General features: G+C 42.4%; 1 long non-coding RNA gene across 1 annotated transcript; it reads right to left on the bottom strand.

Moving 5' to 3' along the window:
- Nucleotides 1-2,875: 2,875 nt before the first annotated feature.
- On the bottom strand, nucleotides 2,876-12,850 carry LOC112925278 (uncharacterized). The gene is made up of 5 exons (XR_003236064.2): nucleotides 12,629-12,850; nucleotides 12,157-12,220; nucleotides 7,899-7,966; nucleotides 6,312-6,772; nucleotides 2,876-6,056 (listed from the first exon to the last, which is right to left on the bottom strand). It is a non-coding gene; the product is annotated as an uncharacterized lncRNA (long non-coding RNA).
- Between the last annotated feature and the right edge of the window lie 95 nt (nucleotides 12,851-12,945).

Raw genomic sequence — 12,945 nt, 5'->3', positions numbered from 1 at the left:
GCTTCTCCCTTTCCATTGGCCCATTCCCCACCCTACTCATGCTCTCTCCGCCCCCAAATATAAATAAATAAATAAATAAATCTCTTTTTTTTTAATTTTTTTTAAATTTATTTATGATAGTCACAGAGAGAGAGAGAGAGAGAGAGAGGCAGAGACACAGGCAGAGGGAGAAGCAGGCTCCATGCACCGGGAGCCCGACGTGGGATTCGATCCAGGGTCTCCAGGATCGCGCCCTGGGTCAAAGGCAGGCGCCAAACCGCTGCGCCACCCAGGGATCCCATAAATGTATCTCTTTAAAGTCACATTGCTATAGAGATACAGAAAAGATCATGTCATACCTTTTTTTTTAACAGTCCTTCCATCCATAACATTTAACACACTTAATATATATACAAAGTAATATATATATAATCATTAGGACCTTTTCCATGAGACAGTAATCTTCCTTTCATCTCTTGACCAATCCATTTAGTATATGTCCAATTAATCTTAATGGGGCTCCAGTTACCTTTATCCTGGAGATTATGGGCATGTTTACATCAAATAATAGTACGTGATAGTTTAACACATCAAATCATGGTGCTGCATAATTTTTATCCAGTTTAGTAAAAATGTCCCCATTTAAATATTCCACACTTAGCATGTCTCGAAGTGAATTTTTATATCTTTATGCCAAAATCCATTCTAACCATATGTTGGTTTTTTAAAATCTCAGTTTAGAGCAACTTTTTTTAGGTCCTTAAGTCAAAACTCTTGGAGTCCCTTGGATCCTTTCTTGTCACAGCCCACATCAACTCATTGGGAAACCATAGGGGTGATCACATTTAAAATTTAAAAGCACAGTCACATTCTAGTCATAAAAGAACACAGGTAGGCCCAGGTCCTTCTAGCTTGAACCTGTAAACGTTTAGATTCTGTCACTTTTACCTCTGAAAAGAGCCTGTCATTATCCTAGAGAACATTCAGGTTTCTGGGTATTTGTCATAGACAGCAGCAGAGGATTTGGGTTCTAGTTCAGGACTAGTTGGTGCAGACTGAGCTGTAGAGTGATGTTGTGTTGCTATTGTCCTCTCGTGTTGGAACTCTTCAGCAGACACAAGTTCTTCAGGTCTTCCTGTTTCACAGGGACTTTAAAGCATCATCCACACCTGTGGTAGAAGTCAGGCACCCCATGACCCCACACCCAGGAGCACACTTGGGGGCCTTGGGGTGACTGGGAGGAGGGTGGGCAGGGAGCACTTTCTGATGTTCCTTTCCCCTGTAGCACAGCTTCCTGTGTTCTAGGCAGCCTTATGGCACTCCGTCTGCTTTTTTGGCCTCCTCTGAGGTGGACAGAGGGCTCTGGGCCCTTCAGTGTGGATGGGAGCCCGAATGGGACAGGCGCTACCTCTGCTGCTCACTGCTAGATTCAAGTCGTAAACATGGGGACTGCACACATCTAGAAGTGCTACATCTGTCCTTTGCAGCTCAAAGGGCCTCCTTGTCTGTATCTGCCTTTTTTAAGGTGAGCAGACTAGGCTGTCTGTGTCTCCCCCCCCCACACACACACAAATATGGCTTCATTTCAGATGGTTCATTTCCTTGGATGTAGCTCCTGGCCTTTGGCTCATAGACACTGAAAACCAAAGGAATGTGCTTCCCACCTGCTCTTTTCTTTTTGTATGCATTAGGTTAATTTGAAAAATGGATTTGTCCTCCCATGGTAGTTTCTTGCCCTGGTCCAATGAGGCATTTTTTTCTGTCCCATAGCTAATGAAGCAGTCATCCCTAGGCACCCAGCTAACCACTTCAAGGGCACACTTAGATTATCTATTCCCATGGTTCTTAACCAAGGAGTGCATGTTGTCCTCTTCTGGCCATCCCAGAATGTTCTTATCCTGAAACCTGCAGTCTCTACTAGATCAATCTGGAATTATATCAGCTGTGTCAGTTGATGGAGGGCATTATCTCAGTTCCAGAGATCTCTACAAAATGTAGTTCAACAGCAAAGCAAACAGACTGAAAAGAATCAGGAGCTCCAGGGATGATAGGGGGTCCCATAAGACGTTTCTCTTACCTTCCTGGTGGTAAAGTATATATTTTCTGACAGCCCACAGACAGAAGTTGGAAAAGGATAGAAGGGGCACCCTCTAAAGGTTCATCAGAGTTTTAACAATCACATCACACTGCTCAGATGGTCCTTTATATATGTTGTAACAACCATTGTCAGTAGTTGCTCTGAATTTTTATAACCTTTTTATCACTACACAGCAGTGGAGTTTGCTGTAGTCCTGAGCTCTGTGTCCTTAGATGACAGATTGGGATCAGGCTTCTCTACCGTGTAGTCTTCACTATATTGTATTACTAGAGGACAACAGACACTTAGCCATAGGTAATGACTGATCAATCGGATTCCTAAAATTTAAGATTTCTGCTCAGCAATATACCATTAAGAAAATGAAAAGGCACATCACAGATTGGGAGTAAATGTGTGTGCATGTGTACTCAGAATACATAAAGAACTCTAACAACTCAATAATACAGAAGACAGCTTTTTTTTTTTTTTAATGGGCAAGAGATTTGAACCACTATCCCACTGAAGCACAGAAATGGTCACTATAAAGAGGTACTCATCATCAGACATCAGAGAAGTGCTAGTTAAACCACAACCACAAGAATATCAAAATAGATAAAATTAAAAAGTAACAATACCAAGTGTTAGCAAGGACATGGAGTAACGCATTCTCATTCATTGCTAGTCGGAATGTAAAACAGGAGAACCATTTTGGAAAACTAGCAGAATAGCATGAAGTTAGGCATACACTTACCCTATAACCTAGAAATTCAACTCCTAGATATTTACCCAAGGAAATTAAAGCATATATCCACACAGATGTGTATAGAAATGTTCACATTTTTATTTATAATAGACAAAACCTGGAGAAGAGAGAAATATGGTTCATTCATTCAATGGAGTATGACTCAACAATATAAAGGGTTTTTTTGTTTTTGTTTGTTTTTTTTAAGTAGGCTCCACACCCCACATGAAGCCCAGTATGGGGCTTGAACTCATGGCCCTGAGATTAAGACCTGAGCTGAGATCAAGAGTCAGCCATTTAAACAAATGAGCCACCCAGGTGCCCCCAAAAGGAATTTTAAATACAAATATGAATTTCAAAACCATGCTCTGTGAAAGAAATTAAACATAAAAAGGTATGTACATGATTCAATTTATATAAACTTCAACAAGAGGAAGTAAGCTATGGTGGTAGATACAAAAAAAGAAAAAAAGGTTCCTCTCATAGAAGGGGCTGGCTAGACCTGGACACGAGGTAATTTTGTTGGGTGCTCCATGATCAGACCTGACCTACCTTGTACTTTTTCTCTCATTACACCAGGGTCCCAGTTTCAACCAGGGAACTTCAATCTCTTATGTCCTCATACCACCCACCCCATCGCCAATAGTCCCATTACTACCATGAGAGCAGTTTGTCAGCTGGGCTGTTACAGGTGCTCCCACCATACATCCTGCAAAGCCTAGGTACAGCTACCTTTTTAGAGCCTTCCCATTCCTTCCTACCCCACTGTACCATAAGTTAGCCCTTGATTTTATACTGTTTTAAGGTGCATGTATGCCTTTTGGTCCTAGCAATTTTTAAATAGAGCATTTTTTTCCCATTTTCATCTCACCATGCAGTTCAAATGCCAAGTTAGCATTTAATTGGCAAATATTTGTTGAGAAATGTTCAACAGTCCGTCATGTATCATTCCTAAATACCAGAAAGATTACAGCTGCAAAGACAGACCAAATGGAACATTAATATCACAGAAGACCTATTTGTTGGGCTCTATCTGACAAGTCAAAGAAGCAGTCTTTGTTTTCAGCTTTGATGGAAAATGAGGTACCTGACAAATACCTGGCAACTCCAGTGGTATTGATGGGGACCCAAGGGATTGACGAATAGAAGGGCCTAAGAAAATTGGAATTGAATTTCTTTCATTGCTTTGCTCCTTTCATTTTGAAGTGTGGGTGATTGCCACCTTCCAGCATCTTTTCTCCATCTAGGACACATTTCTTCTGCAGGAGCTTAGGAGAAAACAGCCAGCTTGTTTTATAATTGTCAGGATAAAATGAGAATATCAACTAAATATCAGTTTCCTAACTATGAGGAAATTGGAGGAAAAAGTGGGGAAAAATGAAAAAAGATTTAGTGGGAAAAAACAGAAAACATTGAAGAAAAAAGGGGGAGTCTGTGGGATGCAATTGTAATTGGTCCTATTTTTTCCATAATTGATTAATTCAATTAACCAGAACTTCATCAAAGATTTTCACATCTAGGTCCAAAAGTAAAGTCAATCTATAATTGTCTTAATTTCCTTACCTTGTTTTGGAAGTGGAATTATACCAGACTTGAATGGCTAGAGTAGCTTTCCCACTTTTTGTCTTCAACTTTGAAAGGGTATGTTAAATGTTTAAAGGAACCTTGGAAGGGAGGGATTGCCAAAGGGCATAAGGAAACCTTTGGGGGTGATATGTTCATTATCCCATCACATGATGATGGTATAGATATGCTAAAACTCATCAAACTGTATACTTTAAATATGTGAAGTTTATTGTATGTCAATTATACCTCAATAAAGGTGTAAAAAAGTTAGGTCTGTGCTTGGGCTCCAAAACTGGTGGCAGTGCACTGAAGTCCCATGCCAGCTGGACCCTGGGAGAGAACCATACTTTGCCCAATGCCATTATCTGAGAAAACACCAGAAAGGCATATCATAGGGAAAACATTAAAATCATTACACTGTCAAGAAAGACAACCAAGAATATCTTGTGTGAAAAATTATCATTTCCAATGGAACAATTTCTGAAAGAGGCTGGATCTTTGCGTGCTCCTTCCCAGTATTTCAGACAGTCCAAGATTCCTCAGGCTAACGACTTCAAAGCTGGCTTGAAAGTGGAGTGTGTTACCTTCACACTGTTTCTTCAGCATGTACTGCTACAGTTGCTGGAATTACCTGGGTAAGGGGCCAGATTACCGTTAGCACTGGACTGTAATGAATGACAATGGAAAGGACTTAAGGAGGGCTATAGGTTCCTTGGACACACAAGGTTGTGTTGGACACACAACCTGCACATTGGGACATGTGCAGGAAAAAGAGGGCTCCACTTTAGTCTTCTCTGGAATTCCAGATGAATGTATCCTCTCAGCCAATGTTCCTTTTATGAATTCTAAATGGATCTGAAATCACAACTTCGACATTCTCTAAGAAGGAATTACCAAAGCCAGCCCTAAATAATTTAAAGTGGGAATAAAACTTGAAGCACTAGACAGAATCCTATCTCATCTGCCCTACAACTCCTGTAGGTGCTAGAGATGATGAAGTTTATATTGCCTTTGAGAAAGAGAGAGAAGTTTTTCATTATTGCTACAGTACCATTCCGAGGTATTTTCCTAGTTGGGTAACATTCCCAGACAGATGTCTGAGACCATGAAGAAATGTTGCTATTACAAAAACTGCAACAGAAGTACAGGCTCCTTCCAAAGTAACTCGGTGTTCAATGCAGACCATATAGAAAACTGCTCCCAACCACCAGCACAGTGGGTCAAGAAAGCAAGATAGTTTAAACCACCTATACAGACATCAGCCTCTGAGAAGGATGGTTTTTAAAAATGCCGCCCCCCCCAAATCAGCATCCATACTTTTTTAAAATGCCTAAAATTAAGAAAAAAGGGTTTTTAGAAAGTCATCCCATTTTGTGTTCTCCTACATCTCAGTTTGCATAAAGTCGCTACCCAGAGCCCCTGGCCTTCCATTTGGCAAGGATGGCATTACTCAGACAACCACCACAAGGATATCTGCCGTCTGTGACTCTGGTAACAGGGAAACTTGAGTGCTCCCCTGCAGCAGGAGATGCCCACACTTGCTGGCCAGCTCCTGGGGTAGCATGCTGGATGGTGCCCTCCAAACTGGACCAATCATGGATTCCTCCTCAAAGGGAGACGTGGCCGCTGCCTCCTCTTGGGGAAATGACTCTATCCATCTTCCTTTAGTGAAGAACACTTGCTCAAGATAAACTGATCAAAATAAATCAGCAAAAGAAGACATATCAGGACACAGAAGTAACAAATGACATGCTACAAACCTCCACCTAAAGCTCTCCCATTCTCCTCTAAGCTCCCCACGATAGAGCTACATGCATTGGATGCAGAAATTCTGTCTTAAGAGGAACTGACACACCCGCATGCATGAAGAGCAAAGGCACTCTTATAAACCCACTTATGCAACAAACCAACTCTGAGCCCCACCTGGAGAAATCCATAAACTCTTACCTTTACTATAGGAACTCTTTTCAGGCTGGGTTAGCTATATCAAGCTCATCACCAGTTCTGAATTGATTGTCATTGGAGTCTTCCAAGGACAACTATCGGAAGTCAGGAAAATCCACACACAGAGAACTGAGGTCCCAGGTCAACTCTCGGACCTCAGCTCAGTGTACTCAAAGGATTTCCACTGTGGTCTGTGGAGGAAGCTTCTCACAATTGGGTGCACCTCAAAAAGCTCTTCAGTAGACATGCAGGTTCTACTGTGACCAAGGGGTCAATACAGGGAAATATAGGAGACTGAGGCTAAGGCCAGCATTAGAGCCAGGCCACCACATGAGACAACTTGGCAATCAACAATGGGCTCTGCGTCTGTTCAGACTGCACACATTTCTCTGATGTACCAATGTATCCTCAGTTGAAAAGTGGGTTTGTTGCTCCAAGCAGTCTTCCTTTAGCAGAAGATCTCCCTGAAAATTGGAAGGCCAACATTATAATCTACTTCTCTAAGAATCACCAGAAGGATGAGGACTACCATACTCAAAATGATAGTTCTTTGCATCTTTTCTTTTTTAATTGTACACTTTACAAATATACCACTACCCCTTCTGCCTCAGTTGTGACAGCCAAAAGTATGTCCAGACAAATGTTCCCTATGGGGTAAAATGGCCCCTTGCTGAGAACCACCAAACTACATCACTTCTGTGAGTGTTCTATCTGGTGGTATAATATTCCATTCATGTTCTCTTTGTTTCCACACAGCAAATAACCATATAAATTACTTTCCTTGATGTTTTAAATTTATTTTTTATTTTTTTAAGTAAAGCTCTGAAATCTTTGGGAGAAAAAAAGAAAAGAAACGTAGATCTCCCTGAGTTCAGAGCCTCTACCATTAGGCTAGAAAATGTAAAAGCAGGTCATTCCACCCTGTGTTTCTGGAAAGGCTAAAGAGGAAATGTACATTTCCACAGTATTTTTCACAAGAAGCTTTATGAGCAGCTGTAACTATAAAAGCCCCAGATGCTATTAAAGGAAGGGCGAGTCTCACAGACCAATCTGTGAATCTCGAAAGGAGACATGAAATTCTATTTTAGAAAAAGAAAGGTAACTTAAGTATCTAGAGACCTGATAGATTAATGTAATGACTGTCCTACAAGACACATATAAAACAACAAATTTATTCCTTCCCTCCAGGAGCTCGGAGTCCCAAACATGGGCTGAGGTCATGCACATATGGTCTTTCCATATCCCAACTTCCTCCCTTGCTGACCACTGATTTACTCATTGGAAGGGTGTTCACGAACACTGTTCACTCTGGACAATCTGTTTTGCCTGAGGAGGGAACTTGAGATGATTCTTCCTACCTCCACCATGACAGGGTCTGGGCTGCTGAGCAGGAGCAGGGGAAGGACACAGCTTCCATACTGTCAAAGTCACTAAAAGGTGTTTTGTCCTCAGCTCTATAAAAGTGATTAGGGCTTTCTCTACTCCATTAGAGTAGATAATTGGGATTTGGTGCTAGACATGTCTAATATTTTCTAACTACCCTGTTACTGATGGTGGGGAGGAAAAAAATCCTGGATGTTATGCACCTACCTTGCCAATTATAATCTCTAATCCAATGGCATCCACTTTGCTGCTAATCCCCAGGATGAGGCTGTTGTCTGAGGAGATATAAAAATCCAGTGTGATGTTTACATCCCATCGGACATTGTATGCTTTCTTGACTGACATCTAAAAAATATAACCCTGAATATAGCATGAGCCCAGCCCAGGACACCCTGACCCAGAAGTCTCAAACTCAGGCTCAAAGGTCATGAGCTGGGCTGGACTGGCTGGCTACAGTTTGGCTCCTAGATGAGGTGCAGTAGACCTGGCCCTTACTTCTTTTCTGATCCACTTCCATCCCCACCAGGTCACTTCTACTCTCTGAGTCTCAGCTTCCTCATCTGTGAGATGAATCAAGTGTTGCTTTCAAAGAAGACATACCCAGTCATTGATGCTGAGCCAGACTGGAGCATGAAATGGCATATCTTGATCATCTATTGCCACGTAAGCATTCAGTTACCAGAAGAGGTTTGCATTTTTGACAAGTGCCAATCTTAAATTCTAGGATAATACTATTCAAAGTGTGGTCTGTGATCTGGTGCCAGCTGACAAACTGTTACTAGTCCAGGACAAGGTAGGCCAAAAGAATAGGAGGAAGCTCCAAGAAATGAATATGTAATAATGTGACATTTCCTCAAAGCCTGAGGACAAGACTGGTGAACTCATCTCATTGAATAGGGTATAGGGCAGTTTGGGTGGTCCTTGAATGGTGAATGCTATGTGACCTCAGCTGTATACTTTGCACAGGAGGACTTCTTTATGCTGCATTTTAAGATATGTCAGCCATAGGGGCACCTGGGTTGCTAAGTGGTTGAGCGTCTGCCTTTGGCTCAGGGCATGATCCTGGAGTTCTGAGATCGAGTCCCACACCAGGCTCCCTGTGAGGAATCTGCTTCTCCCTCTGCCTGTGTCTCTGCCTCTCTCTCTCTGTGGCTCTCATGAATAAATAAAATCTTAAAAAAAATCTGCCATCTATAGTCCAACATCCTATAATCTGTACACATTTTTCATTTATAATTTGTTTTTATAATCATTTGACTTTTAATTAAGATTTTAATGTAAATACAAACATATTTGGTAGCTATTGTAGGGAAGTAAATTTGACAAAGTGCTAAAACCATAGTGTGGTTTATGGAAAAGTAATACTGAGTCATGAATGAAACGGATACTTAAGTGGCCTTTACTTACCAAATTCAAAACAAAAAATAACTCTTAAGAGAGTTTTGATTTAAAAGGCTGACAGAAGCAGATGTTGGATGTTACACGATAAATATTAAAGCTTTGGGGGGTTTCACAAAGCTCCTTCAGTTGCTAAACTAAAAATCCATTTATAATCACTAAAAGATTAGCAGAAGATTGCATTGGAAATGTTTTCTTAGAAGCATTAGGTGAAACACAGGAAAAATGGAGCTCAAGAACCACTTTCTAATCATGTGTTCAGAAACTGGCTATTAAGATTTAAGACCAACTCTTAAAATATATAATGGTTCTTTTCACTGCAATGTGGCAACTACACAGATATTGCTAAAAAGAATTAATTTGAACATGACAGTAAAAAGACAGGATATCTGGGAGATATCCCCCAGCTTTATTGCTAATAAGCAACTAGCTCTGAACTGAAAACATCATCAACCTGTGTTTGGTATCTAAGTTTTAAGTAGGAACATGTTCTGATGGCACCCCTGAAATTAGAGGAAAGCATTTCATAAGTTACCTGGATGGAGAACTTGCAACTGATTGTAATCATTCACAACTCCCTTCATGGAGAAAAGTCTTGCTATGAAATATGTCAGCTTAACTAAAATATATGCTTAGTGATGCAGGAAAAACTAATGTGGTAAATTGAAGATTATACTTTTTATAATGCAATAATATGGAAGTTGAATCCTAAATGGTACTACATGCTGAATTAGGATCTTCATGGAGCAGAAAAGCTGTGTCAGGAATGTCTGAAATGTAAGACAAATTCTTGTCTTATGTTTCTACAAAATAAAGTTAATTTGGTTCTCATTTTTTTAAGTGTAAACTGGATAATCAGTCTTGCTTATTTATTGCTATCTTCAATATTTTAATGATTCTTATACTTCCACGGAAGGAAGCATGGCAACATTTTTTTCTGGGAATATATGATTGTAAAGGAAAAATAAAAAGCTTGGAAGAACACAGCTTTACAGATTTTTGACAAATTCCATAATTTAATAATGACTGTGAATGAAGGAGGTGATGATCTTAGTGTTACCAAACTGAAAAGCTACAGACATCTTATGAATGTGGCCAAAATGCTTTAAATTTTATTTTTCATTATTAGAATAGCCATATGTAGGAAAATCATGGCTCTGAAAAGTAATTTCAATAAAAGGAAGTTGATATAGAACTATAATTATGAAATAAATCATGGAACTAGTTGATAGACCAAAAATGAAGTTTGAAAATACAGCATCACTTTTTCATTTTGGATCAAAGTTAAAAATGATTATCTTGAACTTGCTGAAATTAATCTCCTGTCTTACACTGCAATCAACATACCTCTATGAGATTAATTTCTCTAGTGAGGTTTTTTAAATTTATGTGTGTGTGAGAGAGAGAGGGACAGAGAGAGGAAAATCCTCAAGTAGACTCTCTGATGAGTGCAGAGCCTGATGTAGATCTCAGTCTCAGGACCCTGAGATCATGACCTGAGCCAAAATCAAGAGTTAGATGCTCAACCAGCTGAGCCACGTAGGTGCCCTTCTCCAATGAGTTTTAAAAACAAAACATAGAAGTCACTTAGATATACCTTAGCACGTAATGTCATAAACCCAAATTATTTTATATAAATTAACAAGTAGGGATAGCTGGGTGGCTTAGCGGTTTAGCACTTGTCTTTATCCCAGGACATGATCCTGGAGTTTGAGGATTGAGTCCCGCATTGGGCTCGCTGCATGGAGCCTGCTTCTCCCTCTGCCTGTGTCTCTGCCTCTCTCTCTCTCTCTCTGTGACTATCATAAATAAAAATAAAAAATTAAGATTTTTATTCATGAGAGAGAGAGAGAGAGAGAGGCAGAGACACAGGCAGAGGGAGAAGCAGGCTCCACGCACCGGGAGCCCGACGTGGGATTCGATCCCAGGTCTTCAGGATCAGGTCCTGGGCCAAAGGCAGGTGCCAAACCGCTGCACCACCCAGGGATCCCCTAAAAATCTTAAAAAGAAAAATAGAACATTTAAAAGTAACAAGTAGCAAACACATTTGTGGAATGACAAAATACTACAAGTATAATGGGGATTCTTTATATTAATCCCCTATATGCATACTTTCAATGAATGTGTACTGGTCTTAAAATTATCTTTTTCCTGTTTTATTTATTCTAAGGATGGTTAATAAAATGCTGGTTCATTCTGTGGTCTATAATTCAGAAAACTAGGTTTGTACTAAGTCTCCTTTTTCATTTTTCTAGTAAATAATTTATAGTATTTTACAAAAATATCAGTCCACAATGGATAGGAGACTTTTAGAAAAACTGGTCTTTCATTATTGACAATTTGAGAGACAAATTATTTAGTATTACATCTTTGCACAACTCTTCTCTGTGCTCTATTTTATCAAGGTAAAAAGTTTATTTAAGGCTCTGAGAAATTAAGCTATACTAATGAACGGCCTGTTTGTAGAGTTGATTTTTGGAATCAGGAAATTTCACAGTTGGACTTGGAAGAAATATAGTTCAGTATCCTGCCCAAGTTCGACGTTGGTTCTATAAAATACTGAGAGCAACAACAACAAAAACACCAAACCCCCTGGATTTAGGTCTTAACAGTGCAGTGTCGAGAGAGTAGGCTCTGGTGTCAGTGAATACATCCAAGCCTCGGTTGTGCTCCACCCTGTTGTACCACCTTGGACAGCGTACACCCAACTCCTCTGATAGACGGCAGCGGCAGCCTCCTCGTTCGTGCAGTGAGAATAGTGACGACACCTGCCATAGAGTTCCTGCGGCCTGGCCTTCCGGAGACCGCAGGTGGAAAAGCGCGTCGCCGTCCGGGGCTGGGGCCGGTCATTGTCCGCTCCCGCCGTCCTTGCTGTGCAGAGCACTTTCTCACCAGTGTTTCAGAAATGAGGACGTGCGGGCTTGGAGAACTAAATGACCAACTCTAGACCAGAAGCAGAGACACTTCTCGTTTCCAAAACCACGCTCTTTCCACCCCGGGGCTCAGCCTTCCGGGCAAGTGGATTGCTGGATCCCAGGAATGGGGTGTTCAGCCCCTCGGTCCTTACCTTCCTCAGTCAAGTCTCAACTGGCCTCCCTGTGGCTTCCATCTGTTGGGTCTGGCCATGCTCCCTAAAGCAAGAGAACAAACAAGGCATAGACACCTCGAATCCGAAGCCTCCGTCTGCCCCCACCTCCGCCCTCGGGAGAGGCCACAGCCCGGCCCCCACCGCTCCCGGCTGCCCTCCCTGGGGGTCGGGGCTTCCGTCAGCTTCCCATCACCTCTCCCCAAATTTCTGAGCCTCCCCGGAACTCCCACCAGGAGGTCGGAGGGCCGGGTGGGTGAGCCCCTTCCAGGGCCGCCTTCACTCCCATCCCCCGTAATTGTTTCTCGCCCTGAATTGTCTCCGAGAGCTTCTGAAAGGGCGACACCTAGCTTCCGTCGAAATCTCGCTGCCTTCTCAGCCATCCCTTTCGGCATCTCTGGGAAAGCCCCACTGCTCGCAGCTTCTCCCCCCACCTCCCGGGCCTTGCGGAGACCTGGCCTCTCTACGGATTAACCGCGCTGGAGCTGAAGCTCTTTGCAGCTTGGGGTGGCAGCGGTTCGGAGGGCGGATACGAATGACCCCGCCCCCAGGTACGAGTCCACAGTTCCGAGCCTGGCCAACCGCCAAGCCAACGGCCACCGACCACCGACCGCCACGGGACCCCTCTCGCCACTCCGCCCGACCGCCACGCCCGCGCGCGGCCCCGCCCCGCCCCGCCGGACCCGCTCCTCCGCTCCCCGACCCCGCCCTCTGCCGCCGGTGGGCTCCGCCCCCTCCGCCCGACCGCCACGCCCCCGCACGGCCCGGCCC

This window comes from Vulpes vulpes, chromosome 13 (assembly GCF_048418805.1).
Source record: "Vulpes vulpes isolate BD-2025 chromosome 13, VulVul3, whole genome shotgun sequence".
In the NCBI taxonomy this organism is placed as follows: Eukaryota; Metazoa; Chordata; class Mammalia; order Carnivora; family Canidae; genus Vulpes; species Vulpes vulpes.
The sequence above is the reverse complement of the archived record's forward strand: the minus strand, read 5'-3'. Positions and strand labels throughout refer to the sequence as shown.